The sequence below is a fragment of the Capsicum annuum genome, chromosome 9 (assembly GCF_002878395.1).
Source record: "Capsicum annuum cultivar UCD-10X-F1 chromosome 9, UCD10Xv1.1, whole genome shotgun sequence".
In the NCBI taxonomy this organism is placed as follows: domain Eukaryota; kingdom Viridiplantae; phylum Streptophyta; class Magnoliopsida; order Solanales; family Solanaceae; genus Capsicum; species Capsicum annuum.
The window spans coordinates 106,119,031-106,144,196 of NC_061119.1; the positions used below are offsets into that span (position 1 = coordinate 106,119,031).

Sequence of the window (25,166 nt, forward strand, 5' to 3'; positions counted from 1 at the left end):
CCATTCGAGTATTGAAATGACTTTTTTCAAAGATCTATATAATTGGAGGTGTATGTCTCCTATTAGGTGGTTTGAGGTTGGTGATACTAGGTTGTTTAGTTCTAATTTGGTTCACCAAGCCATGGAAAAGGTGAAGTCGATTAGAGAGAGTTAAGGCTTCCCAGAGTTGCCAAAAGTCCTATGCAGATGTGAAGAAAAGGGAGTTAGAGTTTAAAGTAGGTGATTAGGTTTTCTTAAAAGTCTCTCCTATGAAAAGAGTGATGAGGTTTGGGAAGAAAGAAAAGCTCAGTCCCTTTTATATTGGTCCATATCAAATTTTGAGAAGAGTTAGGTATTTTGCTTATGAGTTGGATTTGGCCTCGAGTTTGGGTCCCATTCATCTAATTTTCCATGTGTCACTGTTGAAGAAGTGTGTGGGTAATCCTTCTTTGGTTATCCCAGTAGAGGACGTTAGTATTTCAAATTCCTTGTTTTATGATAATGTCCCAATTTAGATATTAGACAGACAAGTCCATTAGTTGAGGACTAAGGATGTGGCCTCAGTTAAGGTTCTTTGGAGGAATCAAAAGGTGAAAGAAGCTACTTGGGAAGCCGAAGAGGATATCAAGGTGAAGTACCCATTTTTGTTCTCCAGGTTAGATGCTTGAGGAATTATTTTTTTTCTCTTTCTTGTGGTCTTCTGAATTTGTCATTTGGGTATGTGTGCGTTCTTTCTAGTTATCGTGCTAATGGACGCCTTGACCCCTTATTCAAGGATGAATTATCCTGGGGGAAGGTGGTAATGCAATACCCTAAGTCTTAGGACTCTAGAATTTTATTAGAAAATTAATCACTGTCCAAAGTACGTCTCAGGTGACGAGTCATAGGCCCTGTTCACGAGTCTTATAGTTTCAATCATAGCAAAACTAGTAAGGAGGCCTCATGTTGTTGTTGGGATCAAAACTTGGCCCTTACGAGTTGTAGGGTAGGGCCAAAGTTATGGTGAGGGACTCATGACCATAACAGTGTGATGCCTGGCATGTTCTGCCTAGGTTATGAGTCAAGATGATGACTCGTGATCAGTCATCATGGGTCGTTACCTGACCCGTAGAGACTGGGTGCTATATTTCCTGCTTGTTTTCATTAAGGGTATTGTGGTCTTTTTCTCTTATCCCACTATTTCCCATGACTTAAAACTCTTCTTTTTACCCTTTTAACATAAAGTCATCAAGTCATAAACTACTCTCTCCAATCAAGCTTCTAGGTCAAGAATAAGCTAGGGTTTTAAGTTATTGATTATCTAAGCTTCAATTGGTTATTTCTCTTCCAAAATTCTTAGTGATTCAAACATGTATCTCTTTTCTAAACTGATTTTTCCTACAAGCATGTGTTTAATTATTTTCCATGTAGATTTAATTGTTGGTTTTGAATATGGATTGAGGGATTTGGAATAGTTATGGTGTAAATTGATTTTCCATGGTTTTAAATTGGTCATTCATGGTTATTCTCATTGTTTTCAACTCAATTTATGCATAGGTATGGGAATTGGTATGGGGAACATGGGTTTCCCCAAAATTTATGGTTTAATGGCTCGTAATTAGAGTTACCCTCAAACCAACTTAGCTACTTGGTTTCGAAACATGGATACATGCATAATTGAACTCACTTTTGGAACCTTGCATTGGATAAAAGGTTAATAGAACTTAAAATGGTTTTTTAAAGGCCTTGGTGGCCATGGATTGGTTTTAAATTGGAAACTTTGGAGTCAATTTGGCTAATTGGCATAATGTAATTAGCTTGCAAGCTTAAACTTTATTTGGAATGACGATACCAATGGTAAATTCCAAATTAAAAAACTCCTTGGTTAATGGATAGAATTGTGTAAATGGTTTCAATTTGGGCTTAAAGGGGGTTGTATACCTCGTTATTGAAGGTGGAGGTCCTGGGCGGACTGATACTGGAAACCACATTGGTCGACGTAGGGGTCTTGGTGATTTTATGCATAGTTCACACTATATATATTTTAGAATGGCTGGGGTAGTGGATTCCCTGGCCTTTCCTCGAATTTTCCTAGTTCATACGGCTAACACACACTGGGACCCTTTAAACTGAGGGAGCTGAACCCATATAGCTCATGGTTCCCTTAGGATGGTTAGAGATACATAGTCCAAGTTAATGATTTTAAATTATTAAACCTTGTTCCCTATCCTGACATCTTATATATATATATATATATATATATATATATATATATGGCATTATTTTATCTATTCCTTGAGTTACATGCTAGTCCTCTTCCTACTAACCATCCCAGATGGTTCACACTTTCATGATGTAGAGTCCTAGGGGTTCTCTAGTTACTTTGTGTATAGTTATGTGGTTCGGGTTCATCTATTGGTCATCTTGATGTGGTGAGCCTCCATCTCCCGGAAGGACAAACCTTTTAGTGCTTTCTTTATGTTTTCAAAAATTCCATCGATTTCTTTTCTTAATTTTGGATTGTATTTTGGCCATGGTTGGGGGCATGTCCCGACTTAACTCGGTATTTTGGTTAGAGGCTTTTGTGGTCAAAGTGTGGGTGGTTACTATTTATTGAATCTTGGTTCCTATTGAGTTATCTGTCTATATTTCACATTATATTTGGGTGGCTTCCGCTATTATACTAATCATGCTTAGGTGTCTAGACAAATGGGATGGTCTCTGGACCTCGGTGGGCTTAAGATACCCGTCGTAAATAGGCCCAGGGTCAGGTCATGAAAAGTATCATTTGAGCTCAAAATTTACCCTTTTTGGAGGGTAAATGATCTTTGAGCATAGAGGGATGTGTTGACTATTTTGAAAGTGTGATTCCCCAAGCGAGCCCCACATGGTATTTTTGCTTAATTTTGGACCCAAAACATAAAAATTCAATATGGGTACCATTTTTCTAATATTTATAAGTAGTTTACCATTCTGATAGAGTGGCATCATGCAGAAGCTTCTCGAAAGAGAAATCATTGATATAACAAAATTCACTAGGCTTTCTTTGGCGTCCAGGTATGCTAGCCTTATCTTTCTCTGAGATTGGGTTAAGTTATAGTATGTATATAATATTATGCTAGATTTGGGTTAGGAACTAGGACTTGGAGTTATATTTAGTGTGAATTAGACGATTTAGCCAATTTAGAAGTCTTAATTAGGTGTAATTGTCTTAGCTGCTCTTTCTTAGGGTAAAATTGCCATCTTAGGACCCAATAAGGCTTATTTAGTATCTTGTAGTGAAATTTGACATCAAAGTCTAGTTTTGGTTGAATTTTACTTAGAATGGATTATCAAGGTTAGAAGTGGGTCCCTCTAGCCCACCTTAGGCCAAGATTGCTATTAGTTCCATATAGACTTTTTAAGCCTTGCATATTATTCTAATTACATTATGGATATCGGAGAGGTGATTGACATGTGATGGTTTGTTCTAGATTAATGTTGGGAGATGATATTACTGGCTTGATTCTAATATTATTAATGATATGAGTTTTGATTAAAGTTTGACATAAAGGATACTAATTTCAATTTAAGTCTGTATTAAAAGGTTAATTACGATGATTGTGGAATTGATTTGATTTGGGTTTTTAGGGTATGGAAAGATCCAAACTTATGACTTTGAGATATGGTTAATTTGTATAGTTCTATTTATTATTTCCCCTTGATTACACTCTCTGGGCTTATGGGGCCTCGCATTGGGTTATTTACTTTATTTGCACCTTCTGGTATATGGGGGCCAGTTTTGTGGGATCTTAGAACCGGAGTTGGCCATTTCTCCATCTTTTATTTTTCTTAGTCTTTCTATTTTTAGACTATTATATGTTAACTTTTATAGTACTTGCTTTTTATGATTAGTTGCTCTCAACTATACTAGGTCACGGGATGATGTTATATTTCTCTTATTTTTTCTCATTTCCACTATTGTCTTATTGATTTATGCCTTGTAATTTAATTACTCGCATAATTTTAGTATTTGAGCCATTTTCTACCAATTATCCAATTGCTTATAGTTTTGGGCTATGATTCGACTTACTTGCTAGTTGGATAAAGTAGATGTCATGATGACTCATGATATAAGGGTTTTAATAAATTAGTTTTAGTGCATTAGGTTCATCTGTATTATTAGTGCTAGATCAAATGTCTAGTAGAGTCCCCGCAAATCAAAATAATGACATCTATTTCTTATCTTTGGTAGGCTATAGGACATTTCTAGGAGATCAACACTTTCATTAGTCCTTACATGCTAAGAGTCTATGTTGGATTCTAAGATTCCTTTGGTTTTAATCTTTTGCAAATAGCTAGGATGCATGCTACTGCTATTAGAGACAAGGACCCCAAGTCTGTGATTAGGGATCCTACATGAGTACATGGATGACCTAGAGGTAGAGGACAACCAAGAGATACAGCCCCCGCTACAGACTGGGATAGGGATCCTGACCAGACTCTATTCCTGCTCTCGTACCAGAGATTTCTCCACGCTAGCTAGTGTTGGGCCAGGAGATAGCTCAGGCTCTACTGAGGTTTTTTTTATCACTGCTCACGGATGCATCAGTTCAACTCTTGGGTTTAGTTTATGGTGCACCATTTGATGGTGTGTAGTCATCGGACCAGAGTGATACTGAGGTAGGAGCACAGCCTGTAGATGCATCTCCTAGAGTTGAGATTCCCCCACATTGGTAGTTCCTCAACTGGTAGTCAGACAACCTTCTATGTCTATTAAGGATTAAAATATACTAGGTAGGTTCTTAAGATTGACCCTATCTAGGTTTTGGGGCACCGGGTGAGGATGCTTATGAGTTCGTTGTTGCTTGTGAGTATAGACTCCATAATCTGGGCCTAGTTGAGACTTATGGGGTTAATTAAACTACATTTCAATTAGAGCTGGCAGCTCAACATTGGTAGAGAGGTTATCTTGATTTTAGGTTAGTAGGATCTCCCTTGATGGTATGGGATCAATTCTCTGAGGTTCTCTTGGAAAAGTATATGTCTATTAGTCTTAGAGATATTTTTAAAGACTAGTTCTCAAGATTAGAGCAAGGATCCATGACTATTTTTTAGTATGAGGCTTATTTTATGAGTTGGCAGCTCTTGCAATTTTAGAATTTGCTTCCAGTAGACCTTTTATTGAGGTTTTTGATCATGCCCAGATTTTGGAGAAAATGCATCACAAGACCCAAAGAGGCAGTGATAAGAGGTTGTGATACCAAAGTAGTTTCTGTGGGAGGGAGCAGGAGTAGCTCATGATTCAAAAAAAGTGGTTCTAAGGGTAAGTACCCTCCATATCAGTCTTATTGTATTAGGGATAGTTTAGTACGCCCGTTCGTGCCGCACTGTAGATTATCAATAAAGATCGGTCTAGCTACAATAATTATCTTAGCTAGAATAATGGTCAGCCTCTGAGAGGTTTATCTTCTAGGTTTTCTATTTGAGGTGGATATTCAGGGTCAGTCGTATCTTCTAGTTATAGTATAGTGACTGGGGCTTGTTATTATTGTAGGGACTTCGGCCATTTCTCTAGAGCGTGTCCGAGGCATGAAGTTGTTATTTCGATAGCATAGAGTGTTCTGCCAAATAGGGAAGTGTCACCTCTAGCTAGAGATAGTATGCAAGGTTGTTGGGGTGGTCCTCGGAGTGCTTATGGAGGTCCTTAGAAAGGTGGCGGGTAAGGTCATTTGTATGACGTACCTAGTTGATATAAGGTATAGTCTTCAAATGTTGTTATTAGTGATACGATTTCAGTGTTCCATCAACCGACTTTTTCCTTATTTGATCTGGGATCCTCTTAGTATTATGTATTTGTTTATTATGCACCATGATTAGATTTATCTTAGGATTATTTATTTATGACATTATGTGTATCAACTCTTATGGGTGATTCTTTAGTAGTGGATCGGGTTTATAGATCATGTGTTGTAACTATTTGGGAGTTTGATACTCAATCCAATCTTATTGTAGTAGATATGGTGGATTTCCCTATAATTCTAGGCATGAACTGGTTCTCCCTCTACGATAAAATCTTAGATTATTTTTCTAAGACCGTTACTTTAGCCATGCCCAATGTACCCCCGATTGTGTAGCACGGATTTTTAGCCGCAAACTATTAGGGATTATTTCTTATGTTTGGGCTAGTAGACTTATATCAAGGGGCTGTGAGTCTTATTTCTCTTATATTCATGATGTCAGTATGGAGATTCCTTCACTTAAATATATTCCTATAGTTTGAATTTTCTTGATGCTTTTTTTACCGATCTACCTAGTCTTTCTCTAAAGCAGATATTGTGTTTATTATTGATCTTGAGTTAGGCACCAAACCTATTTCTATGGTGCCTTACCGTATAGCTACTTTCGAGCTTTGGGAGTTAGATTCTCAGTTTTAAGATCTTCTGGGTAAGGGTTTTATTAGACTGAGTATGTCTCCTTAGGGTTCACCTATCTTGTTCATGAAGAATAAAGATGGTTCCTTGCATTTGTGTATTGACTGTAGGCAACTTAATAAAGTGGCAATGAAGAATAGATTCATATGCCTCACATTGATGATTTATTTGACCAACTTTAGGGAGCAACAATGTTCTCTAAGATTTATTTGAGGTTCGATTATCATAAGTTGAGGATTCGAGCTTAGGATATCCCAAAGTCAGCCTTCAGGAATTGCTATGGTCATTATGAGTTCCTGGTGATGTCTTTTGGGTTGACCAATGTCCCAATTGTATCTATGGATTTGATGAACCACAAGTTTAGGCCTTATTTGGAATCCGTCATGATTATGTTCATTGAGACATCATTGTGTATTTGAGGAGTAGGGAGGAACATATGTAGTATTTGAGGATTGTGCTCCAAACTTGTAGAGATAATACGATTTTTGCCAAATTATCAAAGTGCGAGTTCTGGCTCGAGTCGATGACATTCCTATAACATATGTTGTCTAAGGATGATATTATGGTAGGCCCAGTGAATATTAAGGCTATTCATGATTGAACTAGGCCTACATCTCCATCTGAGGTTTGTAGCTCCATTGGTTTGATCTATTACTATAGGCAGTTCATTAAAGGTTTTGCTACTATAGCAACTCCAATGGCCAAATTGACCTAGATGGACGTACCTTTCCAGTGGTTTGAGGAGTCAGAGTCGAGCTTTCGAAATCTCCAGCTCACTTCAACTCCTATATTGGCTCTTTCTTTTGAAGGCGAGGGATTTACCATATATTGTGATGCTTCTAGTGTTGGTTTGGGTTATGTGTTGATGTAGCAGGGTCAAGTTATTGCTTATGCGTCGAGAAAACTAAAGGTGCATGAGCGCAACTACCTCATTCATGATTTAGAGTAGGCAGCAGTACTTTTTATGCTTAAAATTTTGAGGCATTATCTATATGGCATTCATTTTGACATCTTCCCCGATCATCATAGTCTTCCATATCTTATGACCCTGAGAGAGCTTAAATCTAGGCAACATAGATGGATGGAGTTGCTAAAGGATTATGACATCTCTATTTTGTACCATCCAGGCAAGGAGAATGTGGTAGCGAATGCATTTATCCAAAAGACGATAAGTATGGGTAGCTTGGCTTTTATTTAGATTCTCAAAGGACGTTGGCGTAGGATATCCCATCCTTGGCTAACTTGATGGTGAAACTTGATATTTTTTACCCCAATAGGATTCATGCTAGTGTTGAGGCGAAGTGTGAGTAGATTCAAAGTCTTCAGTTTGAGGATATGGGGTTTTGTATAATCAGTGATCAGGTGTTGAGTGGTGAGTTTAGGAGGGCCACTAAAGATTTTAAAGGTATTTTGAGGTTTGATGGCTGTATTTATGTTATGAGGCTTCGATACTTGATTAAATCAATATTATGTGTAGGTCACAACTCTAGATATTATATTCACCTTGGTACAACCAAGATGTATAGAGATTTGAAGTTACACTATTGGTGGAGTGGCATGATGATAGATGTGGCAAACTTTGTATCTTGTTGCCTATTGTTTATCATGTGAAGGCCAAGCATTAGAGGCCTAGCAGCCTAAGAGGTTACCCATTCTTGATTAGAAATAGGAGGGGATCACTATATATTTCATTAGTGGTTTTTCTCACACCTCCATTGGTTCTAATGGTATTTGGATCATTGTTTATCGGTTGACCAAATTAGCATATTTCCTTCCTATGTTTGTGAGATAGTATGCCTGCAAAGAATGCCTATATCTATCATTTTAGACCAGGGCTCAAAATTACTTCTAGCTTCTAGAGAGATTTTCAAGAGGAGTTGGGGACTTAGGTGGATCTTAGCATTGCTTTCCTCCCTCAGATCGATGGGTAGGCGAAGAGGACTATTTAGGTTATCAAGGATATAATCCGAGCATATGTTATGGACTTTGGAATCCAGTGGGAGCAACACTTAGCTTTGTCAGAGTTTGTGTATAATAATAGCTACTCAGTTTGATACCTTTGAGGTTAGGCCTCATTATACTGACTTGATTCAGAAGTCCTTGGATAGAGATAGGGTGATTCAAGATAGGCTGAGGGCACCTCGGAGTAGGCAGATGGCTTATGTAGATCGTAGACTTCGTTCCTTGATATTTGGAGTTGGAGACTAGGTATTCCTGTGAGTACGCCCATGAAAGGTGTAAGATGGTTCGGGAGGAAAAGAAAGCTCAGGCCTAGATACATTGGACCTTTTGAGTACTTCACACAGTTGAAGAGATAGCTTATGAGTTTGCCTTGCCCCAAGAGTTTGCTGATGCTTATCCAGATTTCCGTGTTTCTATGTTTCAACTCTACATTCGTGGTGATTATCATGTGTTTTAGTATGACTCAATTTATTTGGATAAGGGATTGACCTTAGAGGAGTTGGTGTTCATATTGTCAAGGGATGTCAGGTAGTTTTTCCCTAGAGAGATTCCAGTAGTTAAGGTTTAGTAGACATACCTCTCAGTAGAGGAGGATACTTGGGAGATCGACAGCGAGATGCTATCCCAGTATCCTCACATGTTTAATCCTTCAGGTACATCCTAACCCATTACTTTTTTGGACAAAAGCTCTTTTAGTGCTGGATAATGTAATGGTCCTCTAAGTCATTTTACAAATTGTCACACAGTTTCACCATTTAGAGCTTTCTTATAGCCTCCCCAAGACATTTCTAACTCGATGGAGATGATAGTTCAGTTACTGGGCAGTTCATTTACGTTTTAGAAACAATTTCCTAGATTGAATTCTTTATTGGTAAGGAATGGCTATCGGCCAAAAACTCCAATTTAACAACCTCATATGCCAAATGAATAGAGTTAATATTCTCACATTTCAACAAGATTATGCGTGAACTTAAATTTTAGGAATGATCTACTCAAATGGACTTCAAGTCAAGAAAATGGTGAGAAGCCTTCCTAAAGCATGGGAGACCAAAGTGTCCAGCCTAGAGGAAGGGGATCTCTACAATATTACAAATGATGAGTTGTGAGGTAATTTACTTGCACAAAAAAAAGGTCAAATCAACAAGTACAACAAGGAGGAGAAAAGAAACCTATAGCTTTTGATGTTGTGTGCCTTGGAGAAGATGAGAACATAGACGAAGACAATAATGAAGGGATGGCTCTCATAAATCATGGGGTTAGACATATACTAAGGCAAAGACAACAAAGGCCTTAACAAGTTTTCAAAAATAATGAGTTCCGAAGAAATGATGATCGTTGTTATCATTCTGGAAAAACTGTCCACATCAAACAAAATTTGCCTAAACTAAGAAGAAGGTCATATAAGAAAAACAAAAAATTTGGAGCATGAAGTGATGAAGATGAAATACAAGACAATGTTGAAACTTCCATCATGTGCTTTGTGGCCATAGAAGAATCTAGTGAGGCAAGATCCTTTAATTATAAAAATTTCAATATAATATAATCAAATATTGATATGATAATTGATGAACTTCAAAAGGTTCTTGATGAATACAAAAAAATTACTCAAGTAAAGAAAAATTAGCAAATCCTTTTAGAAGGAAAATTAAAGAAGAAAGAAGGAACTGTAAGATTCAACTTGAAGCAAGCCAAATAGAAATCGACTTGCTTTAAGAACTTGATGGGCTTAAGATGCAATTAAAGAGAATTAGAAGATCACCAGGTCATATCTCTGTCAAGTCCAAAATTTTGAAAACAAAATTTGTGTATTCTTCTGACACTTTAATATTTAAAAACCTCCTTCTCTCATTATAGACCTACTTGCTACATATGTGGTAAAAAGGGTCACAAATCACACAACTTCAGACAACAATCTGGCGGAACATGTATTATAGACCAAAAAGAAATACATCTAACCCGCAAGGACCCAAGAACACTTGCATACCTAAAAAAACTAATTTTATTATTTTGCATAAACATTCCCACAAAAAATACAAAGAAAAGAATGTGGGTAATAAATAGAGAATGTCCCAGACACATGATACGGAAGAAGGAAAATTTCAACACTATAAAAAAACTTGATGGTGGATCTGTAAGATTTGGCGATATTGATAAGAGAGAAGTTGTATAAGTTGTCTCTATAAAGATCAGCTCTTCATATGAACTAATAAAGTATACTTTGTGGATAGACTCAAACATAACTTACTAAGCATCTGTCAACTTTGTGATGCTGGATTTGATATATCATATAATGATGACAAATGTCCATCAAATATGCAATAAGGAAAATCACACTCCTTGGTGATCGGGTAAATATATTTATGCATTAAATAATGTTTATTTTTCTACTTTGACCTGTCTACAGTTAAAACTAGTGATCCCTGGTTATATCATAACATACAAGTATGCATGCCATTGAAAACCTCTCTAACTTGAAATGGTAAATGGTCTACCAAAACTGAAGTATAAGAAAGATCGCATCTGTGATGCTTATCAACTCGGTAAGAAGACTTAAATATCTCTTAAAGTCAAAGACATTGTTAGCATCACCAATCCTGTTCAAACAATCCATATAGATCTATTTGAACCAACCAAGATAACCAACATGGCGAAAAGATAAAAAATGTGTTTGTTGTTATTGGTGATTTATCTAGATTTATGTGGGTAAAGTTCTTGCTAGCAAGCATGATGTATTCACTAATTTTCAAATTTTTAAATAAAAGCTCAAAGAAAGGGGTAATTTATAACCTTTGTTATCAACGATCATGGTGGAGAATTTAAAAATAAAACCTTGAAAATTGTTGCGCACAAAATAGTTACATTTAAAATTTCTCATCGCGACAATCTACTCAACGGAATGGAGTTGAAAAAAAAGAATAGATCCCTTCAAGAAATTTCCAAAATTATGTTGTTGGAGAAAAAATTATCTGATCTCTTTTTGGGAGAAGTGATAAGCACTGCATATCATATTCTTAATAAAGGCTTAATCTGGCCCATCCTAGAAAAGACTCTCTCTATCTTTGGAGAGGAAAGAAGCCCAACAAAATATATTTCTATTCATTCAGATACAAATATTTCATCCATAATAATGATAAGAATAATTTGGAAAACTTTGACCCATGAAGTGATGAAGGTATTTTTCTTGGTTACTCTCCTACTAGTCGTGCATACAAGGATTTGAACAAATGAACTATATGCATTGAATAATTCATGCATATGGATTTTTATGAATTTAATCCTCTCTCTGTAAGCTTGATATTTGATGAGAAACAGGTGTCTGATTCTTAAAATAAAGTCATCGCAAAAAAAAATAAAAAAAGAAGTCACCGCACAAACAAACACTAAGTGAACTATAATGCTTCCAAAGTCAGCTACCTCCATTGAACCTTCCAATATAAGCATTCCAATAGAGTTGAGACACAACGGAATATTTCCAAATGTGTTTATCATTGGAAATACAAATGATCAAATGAAAAAAATACCGTCTTTGAGAAAACAGGCATTTGTAGCCCTTGTATGAAAAATTGAACCAAAAAAGATTGATGATGCACTCAAAGACAAGTCATTGGTAGATTCTATGAAAGAAGAGCTTGATTAATTTAAACAAAATCATGTTTGGACTATAGTAGAAAGACCAACAAACTACTCAGTCATTGGAACCGTATGGTATCTATAGAAATAGGATAAAAGAAGAAGGAAAGATTGTTGGAAATAAGGCCAAGTTAGTAGCTCAGGGATACTCCCAATAAAAATGTATTGATTATGATAAAACCCTCGCTCCTGTATACAAGTTGGAATCTATTCATATTCTTTTAGCATTTGCCTCATATAAATGCTTCAAATTATTTCAAATAGGTGTAAGAGTCCTTCTCTAAATGGTTTAGTTAATGAAGAAGTTTTTATTAGACAACCCCCATGTTTTGAAAATCCATCATGTACCGATTACATTTCAAACTGTAAAAAGCACTATATGGTCTCAAACAAGCCCTAAAGACTTGGTATAAGAGATTAAGTACTTTTCTCTTAAGCAATAATTTTCAAAGAGGTAAAATAGACACTATTATATTCATTTAAAAATCATATTCAAGAATTCATATTTTACAAATTTATGTGGATGATATTATTTTTAGAAGTCCTAACATGATCTTGTGTGAGAATTTTGCAAATCTTATGAAGGGGGAATTTGAAATGAGTCTCATGGGAGAAATCTCCCTTCTTTTAGGAAGTTCAAATCAAACAATCCTCTAAGGGAACCTTTTCCAGTCAAAGAAAATATATGAAAGAGTTTATCAAAAAGTTTGGTATGGAAAAAGGGAAAGCCTTTGGAACTCTATAAGTCCTTCGATAAATCTGGACTCAGATGCATTAAGAAATGATATAGATGAAAAGAATTATTGAGGAATGATTGGTTATTTACTTAATTTGATAACAAGTCAACCCAACATAATGTCTGTAAATGTGAAAGGTTCCATCCATCTCCCAAAAGAATCACATCTGACTACAGTCAAGTGAATTATTCGATATCTTATTGGCACTCAATACATTTCACGATAGTACCCTCATTCCTCAAATTTTGATTTAATTACCTATTTATATGTTGACTTTGCAGGTGATAAGAATGATCGAAAAAGCATAGCACCTGTCAAATTCTTGGGAATGCACAAATCTCGTGGCCTAGCAAGAAGCAAACCACGGTCGCATTAGAAACCACCGAATCTGAATACCTAGTGGTTTGTAGTTGGGAACTTAGCTACTTTGGATGATGCACCAATTACTTGATTTTGATTTGACCTTTCTAATTTGTGCCAATTATGTGTGATACAGTAGTGCTATTAGTCTATTAAAATACACTATGCGTTATTCTTGGGCTAGGCACATAGATATTAAGAATAATTTTATTCGTGATCATGTTGAAAATGGAGATTTTATGTTGAAATTCATTGATTCAAAAATCAACTTACTGATATTCTTACAAAACCCTGGCTAGAAGAAAGATTCTATTTCCTTAGAAAATGTCTCGGTATTATTTGCATTAATGATAATTGATTTTTAAAAAAACAAAAAAAAATATTTAAATTTATGTGTATATATTTTTCATATCTTTTTCACACGTCTTCCATTAATTATTACGCCCTATCTTAAGTATCGTCCTTTCTACCTCCCTTCTTCCTCTCTTTTTAATTTTCTTGCATTTTTCTCTTCCCATGGGTTGTGTCCTTTACTTCCATATGACTCTTTCTAAATTCCCCACCATTCTATGTCCTACCAAGACCTTTATTTACTAATCTCTCTCTCTCTTTCTTCATTCACTTTCAAATGACCAAAATGAGATCCATAGCTAACTTAGACAAATCTCTCACTGACTATATCTTCAATAATCAAGAACCATTTATCATCCCTGGTTTATATGATGAATATTCTTGACACTCTCTATCTATCGCCAACCTTCAAATATGCCCCTCTTCTAGTTAGAATGTAACCCGCAAGAAATCCCGCTCAAATCCTCCTACCTTTCTCCAGAGGAAATGCATAAGTTTTGGACAGTATCCTAATTGGATAAGTATGTGGCACTGAAAAATTTCTATGTGGTGTCTAGAATGATCACCAATCTACAGCAATTGAAGGAATCTCACTGCAAAGTAAGTCCTTTGTTTAAGGCTCAAGATTTACCCCTTGTTTTTCGTCGTAGTAGGTCAGAAGTTTTTAAGGATTCTGTTAGAATATTTTATACTAATCTTCATACTTCTAAGGACAGTGGTGAGCTATAAACCCTAGTGTTGGATAAGAGGATTATCTTAAACAATTTTTGCTTGAAAAAGTATTCGACACAAAATTCTCTAGAGTTTTTCCTTTTATAAATGGTACTTGGCCTAAGAAATTTGAAGTTTCTTTTAAGGAAGCCAAAGTGGTTTCTACTGAACCAAATGATAGTATGTCAAATTTTGGACCTTTATCTCTATGTTTCAAAAACAATATTTTAGCCCATATCATCGCCACTACCTTGAAAGGGTTCTCTTAGCAATGTCATTTCAAGAGATGTGTTTGTTCTTTACTGCATGATTAAGATATACAAGATTAATTAGGCAATGTGGTTTTATGAGTATATGTTGGAAATTTTAACTAACAAACATGTTATAGCCAGCTTGCCAAATGTTCCATTGATTACTCATATCTTGCTCCACTAACCTATTGATCTCTCAGGCTTTTATCCAATTAATATGACTACAAACTATGACTCCAAAACTTTTTCTAGCATGGGATATGTTCTTATTGGTAATGAGTGGTTCAAGAAGGACTCTTTGAAATACAAATCTGACCAACCCAAGGTAAGTAAAATTGTTGCTAAATCTATTTTTCTTGTTTAAGGAGGTGGAAAAATTAGGAAAGGATTGATATCCCTAGAGGAAGGGATGTTGGTTCTCTACGAGTCGACCAAATAACTACTAAAACTGGGTATGGACACTAGTATCGCTATGGGGAAAATGCATCTATTTGATTGATGGTCTCCGGAATGCTCCTATAAAAGATTCTATCATATCATGTATAACACTTTAACCAACTTCCTTAAGAAATATTGACTCTGTCTTCTCAAATTATTATTTATTCAATGTGGGCTTGTCCTCTCTCTAAACTTTTTGGTCTGTTCTAGGGCACTATTTTGTCTTTGTCTTAACTACATATGCTTTTGTCCTCCTTGATTGCTTAGTTTACTTTTATTTGTGTGCTTCTTTTAATAAATCTTCTATATGTTTTGGTGAATCTGTGTCTTGTTCTTGTATGCTTGTTTGCACTTTCTAATTATACCAAAGGGGGAGAAAGGAATCACACATAAGTAAGCACAGAGCAAGAGGGCGCTACAAGTAGGCAGGAGCTATGAGTACAGGGAAGTCAACTATACTGATGTGTATTTTTGTCATTATCAAAAAGGGGGATATTATTAGCCTCCTATATTTGGTTAATATATTTTAATAATGAAAAACTAACAAAATAAAAATATAGATCCAACTTTGGAAGAGCTCAACTTAAGAAATTAGAAAATCTTTGTAAGAGGAGCAATCAATAAAGATCTCAAAGCAATGATCTTAAGCCAACTTCGAAAGAACTCAAATTAAGGTAAAGATCTTTGCAAAAAGAGCAATCAATAAAAATCATAGAGTAAATATCTTGGTAACTACCAAATCAATCCAAAGTGAATGATTACAGAAGGAATAAAATCAATACCAGGTAAAATCCCATGAATACTAAGCAAGAAAAGAAATCATATCCCCTACACGAACATATCTGATGTGGACGTGTATTGGTATGAATGATCAAACCAAGAAAGGTAGACCATATGTCCCACAGATGCATATCTGATATGGAGGTGCTAATGATGTGAACCCTTAATCAAGGAATAATACAAATGCTTGATTGAAAGAAACTCCCTTAGGTTTTTCTTTTAGAGAAAGGAAGAAACAAGATAAGAGACTACATAAATGCACAAAAGATAGAAGAACAATGGTGTAACTTTACTGGAACTACAATTTTGTCTCATTTTTTAGACTAGATAAAGCTTTATAATTCTATCAGTTTATAATAGTTACAAGAAGAAAAAAAACTAGAGTCAATCCTTATTATACTGGCTGAGGTTGTGTCACCATAAATGGACATTACAAAGCTCATATCTAGGACTTATCAATTTATGCTCTAATTCAAATTCAACGTGAAGCTCTAAAAGAAACCCTTGCAACCAAAGGGGACTAGAATAGGCACCACAATAGTGATCCGAATCAATATTAAATCCCTATCATTTTTATATTTTGTCTCCTATCTTTACATTGATTTAAAGTTTACTGCTTATACTAAGTTGCAGGGGAGTCGACCAACTCGGCTCTACAGCTGACTCAAAAATATTTCATTTCACCCCTTATTTATTTTCAAGATCATGCCCCTATTTTTCTAACATGTAGTAACTAGTCTGCTAATGCGAGGAAGCCATTTAAACTCTTGAAGCTCTAGACTGAAAAAGATGATTTTCTTGATGTGGCTAGAGCAAACTGGATGTCAGATAAAGAGTCAAATATTTTTATTAATTTCAAGTTAAAGTTAAAGAAGATCATAGAAGTTAAATAAGATCAAATAAGGTGTAACTAGTCTGAGTAAAGAGAAATTTGGAGGTATCCTTAAGAATCTTATTATTAGAGAAGAGATTTTTAGGCTCAAGAAAGATTTATTTGAGGGAGATCCTTCACTACTGAATAGAATGGTGTTACAAAGGGTATATGCTGAGCTAAAACAATTTATTCACTTTGAAAAATAATTTTGGAGGAAAAAAAATAGTATCTAATGGTTTATATAAGGGAAAAAGAACATTGGGTTTTTTCATAGCCTAGTTAATGGAAGAAGAAAAAGATTATCTTTGAAGAAGATTCTTAAATTAAATGGACAGTGGAATGAGGATGAAGAACAAGTGACTGTTGAAGCCATATACTTTTTTCAAAATTAATTTTCTTGCAGTAACTCTAATGGGGAGCTATCCTTGTTGCAACACATATCTCCATCAATCACTGAAAAGGTTAATATTGATGTTAATGCTTTCCTTTCTAGGGAGGAAGTATAGAAGGTGGTATTTGAATTAATTAGTGACATTGCTAGTATTCCTAATAGATTTACTGGCCATTTTTTTTAAAGTTGTTGGAGTATTATGGGAGAAGATGTTTTTAAACTAGTGACTGCTTTCCTTAAAGGAAGAACTCTTACTAAATCCATCACTTATACAAATTTGATTTTACTGCCTATAAAGGATGTAATTCAATCCTATTTTGATATGAGATCAATTAATTTAATTTGAGTAACTTCATGAATAAAGTGATTTCTAGGGTGTTACATGGTAGATTGGAAGAAGTGTTACCTTCACTTATATTAAAAAATCAGTCAGTCTTTATCACAAAAAGGAGCACCACTGAGAATGTCCTATTAGTACAAGAGATCATTTCTAGAATCAGGGGTAAACCTACAAATGAGGATATCAAACTTGTTATGTCTAAGGCTTATGATAGAGTGAATTGATACTTTTTGATAAATGTGCTAGAGAAGATAGGCTTTGATTCTGGTGAAGTTGATAAAATCTAGAGATTAGTGGCAAATAATTTGTACTTAATGGATAGGCACATAGTTTTTTCCATTCTACTAGAGGTGTGAAGCAAGGGGATAACAAGGGGATCCACTATTCCTAGTTCTTTTATTCTAGTAGCTGAGGTACTATCTAAAGCTCTAAATCTTTTATTGTATATTACTAATTTTAAGAGTTTTGGCATGCCCAAGTGGAGTGATAATTTCAATCACCAAGCATATGCTAATGATACAATTATTTTTTGTATATTATAATAAGAAATACTTACAATTATTTTTTTATTTTAGAGATCATGAGACGTAATTTGGATAATTGATTAACAAAGAGAAGAACTTTTCTTTGTCTATCATAAAACCAGTCAGGTTCTCATTAAGGAAGTGGAGGAGGTTACTGGTTTCAACAAAGGGAAATTCCCCCTAATTTATTTAGGGTATCAGATTGTACATACAAATAAGAAGAAGACTTATTTCTATAATTTGATAAAGAACATGCACAACAAACTTCAAGCATGGAAAGGTAAAAAGCTCACTTTTGGAGGTAAGGTGGCATTACATTGATCAATAGTGTTTTGAATAGCACTCCTATTAATTTATTGTCTTTCATTAACCCTCCTAAATATGTGATTCATGATTTAAATATAATATTTGCTATATTATTATGGAATTTCAACGACAAAGGCAAAAATAAACACTGGGTGGCTTGGCCAGAAATATGTTTTCCTAAAAAAGAGGATTGGGTTGTAGATCCTTATTTGATGTCTCTAAAGAATTATTTTCCAAGATATGGTGGACATTTATAATCCAAAAATCATTGTGGACCAATTAAATGTGGAACAAATTTGTAAAAAAGTCAGGCCTTAAATGTTTGAATGGGAAAAAGGCTCTTTGACATGGAAATACATGCTAGAGACTTGAGATAATTTTGATCAAGAAATTTGGTAGTAAACTAAATGTGGATACTCTAGTGTATGGTTTTATAACTAGACATAATTGAATTCTCTCTATTATTACTTATCTATTAACAATGCTATTAAGAGTCAATTAGAGGATGTGCAACAACTTTTCACAAAAGATAAATAGAACCTAGAACTTTTATAGAAAACTATCAATAAAGAGGTTTATATTCATGTTATGTATAATGTGAATTGTGAAGAGGTTCCAAAATAATAGGATAAACCCTTGTGGATGTTGAATAGCTTTAGGAGATTCATTATAAATTTTTCCTTGGAAGTGGTGAGACAACAGGGAGAAATGCAACACAATTTCAACAAGCTATGGATTAAAGAAATGGCTTTTAAGGCATCTTTTTTCTATTAGAGATTATGGAAAAAGATGATACCAATTGGAGATATTCTTGTTAGAAATAAGATATATGATGGTTACGTATGTTGCTATTATGGGAGTGGGATGCAATAAACCATTGACCATTTATTCATGAATCGTATACAATCTAATTCTTTATGGTGCTATTTTGCAACAACTACAGGAATTTAAGATCCATTCTTACAAGTTAGGGTTAGTGTTTTCAAATGGTAGAAACTGATAGTGCACCAAAATTTAGGCCTATTTTCAAAGTTGTTCCTATGTTTATTCTATGGAAAATATGGAAGAAGAGAAATAATGTTAAACTTGGAGGGAGAATGTCATTGTATAGTATAAGACTGGAGATTTCTAGGAATTTAGTCTACATGCCTAAGTTTATCTATCCATGGTTGATTAATATTCCTACATCTTGTCCTGACTTTGTGAAATTTTTGGAAGAACATTATCCTATAATTGGAGGTGAAGTAGGTTTTTGTAAACTACCTATTTGGGATTTTACAAGTGTAATTCAGATAGTGCATCAAAAAGGAACCCTAGCCCTAGTTCAGGAGCTTGTTGCATAAGAAATGTTTCAGGTACTTTTGTAAATGCAGAGGGAATAAGATTTAAAGATAATACAAATTTGTTAGCTTAAAATCTTTCTTTAAAAATGGGATTGGAATACTGTATTTATCAGCTTTATCTACCTATGATCCTAGAGACTGATTCGTTGTCAGTCAAAAAGTTATTAGAAAGAAATTTAAAGGTGCCTTGAAATGTTGCACTGGAGATCAAAATAATTAAATTTTTGATGGTGAAGGCGAAGCAGTGGTGCAACATATATATAGAGAAGAGAACAAACTAGTAGATTTTTTGGCTAACCAAATTTTTTTTAGTAGGAACTAATAGAATAACATATTCATCAGTGCAAGATTTACCAATAGAGGATAAATGATATTACATACGGACAGAATCAAATGCCAAATATTAGAATTAAAAAATTCCAAGGGGGAGGCAATAACTGTAAAGCAACATCATAAATGCAATCAACTGGGCATGGGATACTTCACGAGAAAACTACATAGTAGGCAAGTAAAGATGATGAATTTAACAAGGAACAAAATCTCAGCATATCATCAAAGGAACGAACATAAAGATGGAACAAAAAAGAGTTCAGTAAGGGAGTACAAACCTGACATGGTGGATAGTAATATTCAGCCTTGGGTAAGGGTAATCTAGAACAAAAGATTCAAAATAATTGAATTAAATAGGGAAATTTTTGTACCACAAAAGATTGAACAAAATGGGAAAGAGTCTTGGATTTGGTCAAACCTGATGGATTTGTTAATGAGACTTTAATTTTATTTCTCTTAGGAAGTTATATCAGCTCCTCATTGAGCTCAACCTGTCAAGAGGGTAGATCTAAGGTGAAATTAACATTATCCATCAATTATTTTGAACTATAATGGAAAAGGTGAAGAACTTCTCTTGTCACTAAGAACACAAATCTAAGAATCAAGGAGTTGAAAAAGTCTTCACTTAGTGAGATTTTATGGCATTTATGAGATGAGTTAAATGCCCAAGATGAAATATAAACTCAATCAACCATTGTTGATTTTGTACTTCTTGGAATCAAAAATTTGGTGCGACATCTTGTTCCAACTCAATTCGTGATCTAAACCATGAGTTTATGGAGATTAAGCATCAAAATGGTGGAGATGTAATGCTTTTCCTTTAGTTTTTTTTTTAAAAACTTTGTGGTAGGTGGATTCTTAATAGTTTCCTAATTATATGCCATATCTAATATTTGCCTACATTCGGGTTATGGGTCATTTGGGCCAGATTTGAGGATGAACTTTTTGTACATATTTCCTTTTTTATTTTAATAAAAGGTCTACAAGATCACTTTTAGATTAAAAACTATTTTCTAAGTGGATTAACTGACAAATTAAATCATGGCAACTCATTTAATTTTCCACATCATTATACACATATTCAAACAAATTAAAGAGAAAAAGTATCGGCCAAAATACATGACAAAGTGACAAATTAATCAATGACATATAATAGTTTTGCTTGAATAATTAAATAATGAGTTTGGCCACTTAAATTTCTTGAAAAAGCACCTCCCCCCTCCCCCCTGAGTCAGCTTCTTCCCCATACCCGTCTTAAGCACTCCCTTACCACTCCCTCTATTATCCTTCCTTCCCTATTTTTCAAATTCGCTCTATCTCTTATTATTAAGAAAACTATTTTTTTTTTAAATTATTCATAACAACATCCTAGAAGGTAAAGGAAATTATTTAAAAAAAATAAAAGATTGTAAATTTTAATCACTATCATTTTTCAAATTTCTTTTGATCCAAAACTGAATTTTTACTTATTTTTGTAAAGAGAATGTTTAGAGACAAAAAAAAATTATCCCACCAATTAGGCTTAACTTCTTATTTTTCCTTGACTTTTCAAATTTTGTCATGTTTTACCTTTAAATTTCTGATGCTCTAGTGCGGAGGTGCGAGACTCTGGCTATGAATGGTTTTAGGCGGGAGTAGAGGTAGATTGAATAAATATTTGAAGGAGGTAAGTAGACATGATATGTAATAGTTACAGCTTACGGAGGACATGACCCTTGATACAAAGGTGTGGAGGACGCAGATTAGGGTGGAGGGTTAGGGGGTGGGAGTGCGTCGGTAATAGTAGAGGAGCATTATTTTGTGTTTGGAGTTTCTTGATCGTGGTGCTATGGCTGTAGCATTATTGTGTGGCTATTTTGCATACCGTACTAGTTTATATGTACTTATCTTTGGTGTTTGTTATAATGTTAGTTTATTTTGCATAGCGTACTAGTTTATATGCCCTTATATTTTGTGTTTGGTAAGCCAGGGGTCTATCGAAAATAGCCTCTCTACTTCACCTGAGGTAGTGGTATGGTCTGCGTACACTCTACCCTCCCCAAACCCCACTATATGGAAATACACTGGGCATGTTGTTGTTGTTTACCTTTAAATTTCTGTTATTTTTTCTTAATTTAAATTGAGGAGGACAAAGGGGTTTAATCTTGAAGAAATCTCCATTGCAGAAAATTACTTAATTGGTCATGGCACCATCGAATATATTTCACCATTTGGAATGACCTAAATTTTTGAATCTATTTCTATGTATTTTGAACATTTTTGCCTTCCCTATAGTTGATACATGTTGATTTAAAGATTCGAGGAAGGTTGGAACAACTCCTGATGTGATTGGGAACAATTTGTGTGAGTTTGTGTTTTTTAGATGCTTGAGAATCCATTTTGTTAACTTCGAGCAATATTTATAATTTTGAGCGTCAAATGGAAAAACAAACTACACCAACAGATTTTAAATGCCAAATTTGTGTAAGTAGTAGGGTTGGTCCGATTTCAAGACCTTTATATCTCATTGCGCTCCTTTATTTGAAAATAGTGAAAAGGGGCTCCAGGGGTTAATTTTGTGAAAATGACCTTTTTTGGAAAATTCCACATCTCTATTAAGTCCGAAATATTGAAATTAGTCTATTAGCATATATGGTTAATTTATGTTGGGTCTTGAACAACTCCTAAGGATTTGTTTGGAGATTTGAGAACCATACAAATCAACTTGTTTGTCAAAATCTAGTGCAGGTGTAAAACCTTTTTCATGAATCCAGTCACTTGGCAGAAAATGCGGAGAAGGAAATTTCCTTTCATCCTAAATGCAATGATTGGGTCACAACTATGTAGGGTAATTGGGTTGGATCGGCTCGAAGTACCTTCTTTGAGAGTGCAACAAGGCTATCACAAACGCGAGGGTCCGGGTCTTGGACTTTTGTGAATGTGAAGCCCTAGATGTAAATGCAAAACCTTGGCTGTAAACGCAAAGGATAATTCAATTTTTCGGTCAGTTTTGACCCTCTTAAATATGAAGGGTTGACCATATTCGTGAGGAACTATTCATTGAATAGTATAAAACCCAATTTTACATTTTTCTTTATTTATTGACCTTTGAGCTTTGAATTTGAGCAATTCTTAAGGGTTTCTTTACCATTTGAGCTTGGGAAAGCTCTAAAACCTTATCCCATTATTTTTCTTCAATTATTTAATCAAAACCACATTTAAATTATTATTTCAAAATGGAAAAAATGGGGGTTTCACCATTAAAGTTTTAAAATAGTTTTTTATTTATTTGGACCTCATTTTTATCCTACTTTTGCATGGATTTCTCCTTTAGACTCATATAACCTTGGAGAATCTATTTTTAAAACAATATTGTAAGTTTACCCCTTTTATTTTTTAACATGTTTTTCAAACCCCATTTGGACCCAACCTAAATATGGGTAATGTGGGTATCATTGTCTCTCTTTCAATGCATATTATATTGACTATTGTAGTTGATTCTACGGCTATCTGCAAAGGAAGGCTTTGTGATAAAGTATTTTAGACTGGGATTTTATCGTTTTGATGTAGGTTATGGCTTAACTTCTTTTAATCGAGCTTGTTAGTCAATAAATAAGTAATGCATGCTATGGATTGGGGAAAATAGTTATGGGGTTTATGTATTTTGAGATTATTTTTACTATTCTGTGCCCGTGTAGGGTCTTATTTTCTATTTTGGTTGGTTATGATATCTAATTTTATGTGTTGCCCATGTAGGGGTCTTATTTGACATTATTGGCTTTATTCGTGCATTAGAATGCCTTTATTCTAGATATGATGCCCATGTAGGGGCTTATTTTGCTAATATAAGTCTTATTTGAGCATTGTTTTCTTTGTCAACATAAAAATACATGATTTAGGGGTTGATATAACATTAATAATGTCTTGGATGCATATTTGTTCTGGTGGTGCCCAATCGGAGTTGGTAATCATGAATTATGGACATATTGAGTTGATATTTAAGATCAAGTATATATATATATATATATATATATATATCCGTGTTGGATGGATTGGATATCATCTTTTGAGTTGACTGTGAGTATTACATCCTTACTTCATACATATATATTCATGAGACACTGGTGCCATTAAGAAACACTATTTTTGAAAAAAAATGACACTTTTATAAAAATCCTCATTATGGACACGAGCTGGAGAGGAAAGTTGAGATTAGATTGAGATTGAGATATAAGTTACAAGATATGGGCTTCAAACCCGCCATGGGTCCTACCTGGTACCTTTGAGCTTGGTGTTTGTATACAAAAAGTCATGCAATGGCTTCATCATTCATCCCTTCAATATTACACTACATTGTATTTTCATATGCCACTTGATTGTTTTCCTTACTTTTCCCTGACTTGTGCTTAGTTTCAATGTAATTTTCCTTTATATCTATGTTTTTCTATGTTTGTATGCTTATATATATTAGAAATGTTAGTGAAGATGGTGTAAGCTACCATTTGAGACTTTTATGTTTTCAGGTGTCGTGCTTATAATATATTTTACTTATCTTATTTTTACCTTTGCTCAGTTGGCCTATGATACCTACTGAGTGCAAATAGACCATACTCACCCTTATAGTGCCCTTTCAATGCATATCCTAGACGAGCATTTCCCGTGGTAGTTAAGTTCATGTGGAGACTTCTGCAGTTTGAGGCATTAATCTGCTTCAGTGTTTGAGGTTGAATCGTACCTCATCTTTCCTTATTTGTCTATATTTGATTACTAGAGACATATACTAACTAACATACATAATCAGTATATTCCCACGAAGTGGGGTCTGGTAGGGTAAAGTGTATGCAGTCCATACCACTACCTCATGTGAAGTAGAGAAATTATTTCCAGTTGACCCCCGGCTCAGGACAGATAACAATATCACAAACAAAAAATGTAAAAGCAAACAACAAAAAAGGATATTATACAACTTGATAATAAAGGAAACGAGATACCCACAAGGTAATACAATAAGTTAGCTATACAAAAACAATAATCACCAAAACACCACTAACAAGAGACTATAAGAAACTGCAGGTACAGTTACAAATAAAGCACTCTTCCCTACTCTAAGAAATATACTCCTAATATAACACCCCTGGTACTTGAACCCTAGCCCCCACCCCCAGGTGATAAACTCTTGAATTGGCAAATTTTTAAAGTAGAGTCGAACACTTCCAGGACAACGAATCAGGTAATGAGTTGTTACCTCATGTAAAAAGTCATGAAGTAGGACTCGTTATCCAAATAATAGGGTTGTCCAAGAGTTTTACATTGATCACAAGTCTTCACCGTGACTCATGATGATTGATAATAAGTCGTGATGGGCAAATCATGATCATAATAGTGAGGTACCAAGTTTTTGGTCCTTAGGTAACAATTTTAACTAATGACTCATGGTCTGTCACCATGAGTTGTTACCTGAGTCATGACGGCTGGGCCCAAAATTTCC

General features: G+C 34.7%; 1 long non-coding RNA gene across 1 annotated transcript in view; it reads right to left on the reverse strand.

Moving 5' to 3' along the window:
* The window catches only part of LOC107841958, a 34,953-nt gene extending 14,375 nt beyond the window's left edge, over positions 1 to 20,578 (reverse strand). Inside the window, exons 1-2 of the long non-coding RNA XR_001665525.2 lie at positions 20,118 to 20,578; positions 19,978 to 20,020 (exon numbers count right to left, since the gene is read on the reverse strand). This is a non-coding gene — a long non-coding RNA (uncharacterized LOC107841958). The remainder of the gene's footprint in view (positions 1 to 19,977; positions 20,021 to 20,117) is intronic.
* Between the last annotated feature and the right edge of the window lie 4,588 nt (positions 20,579 to 25,166).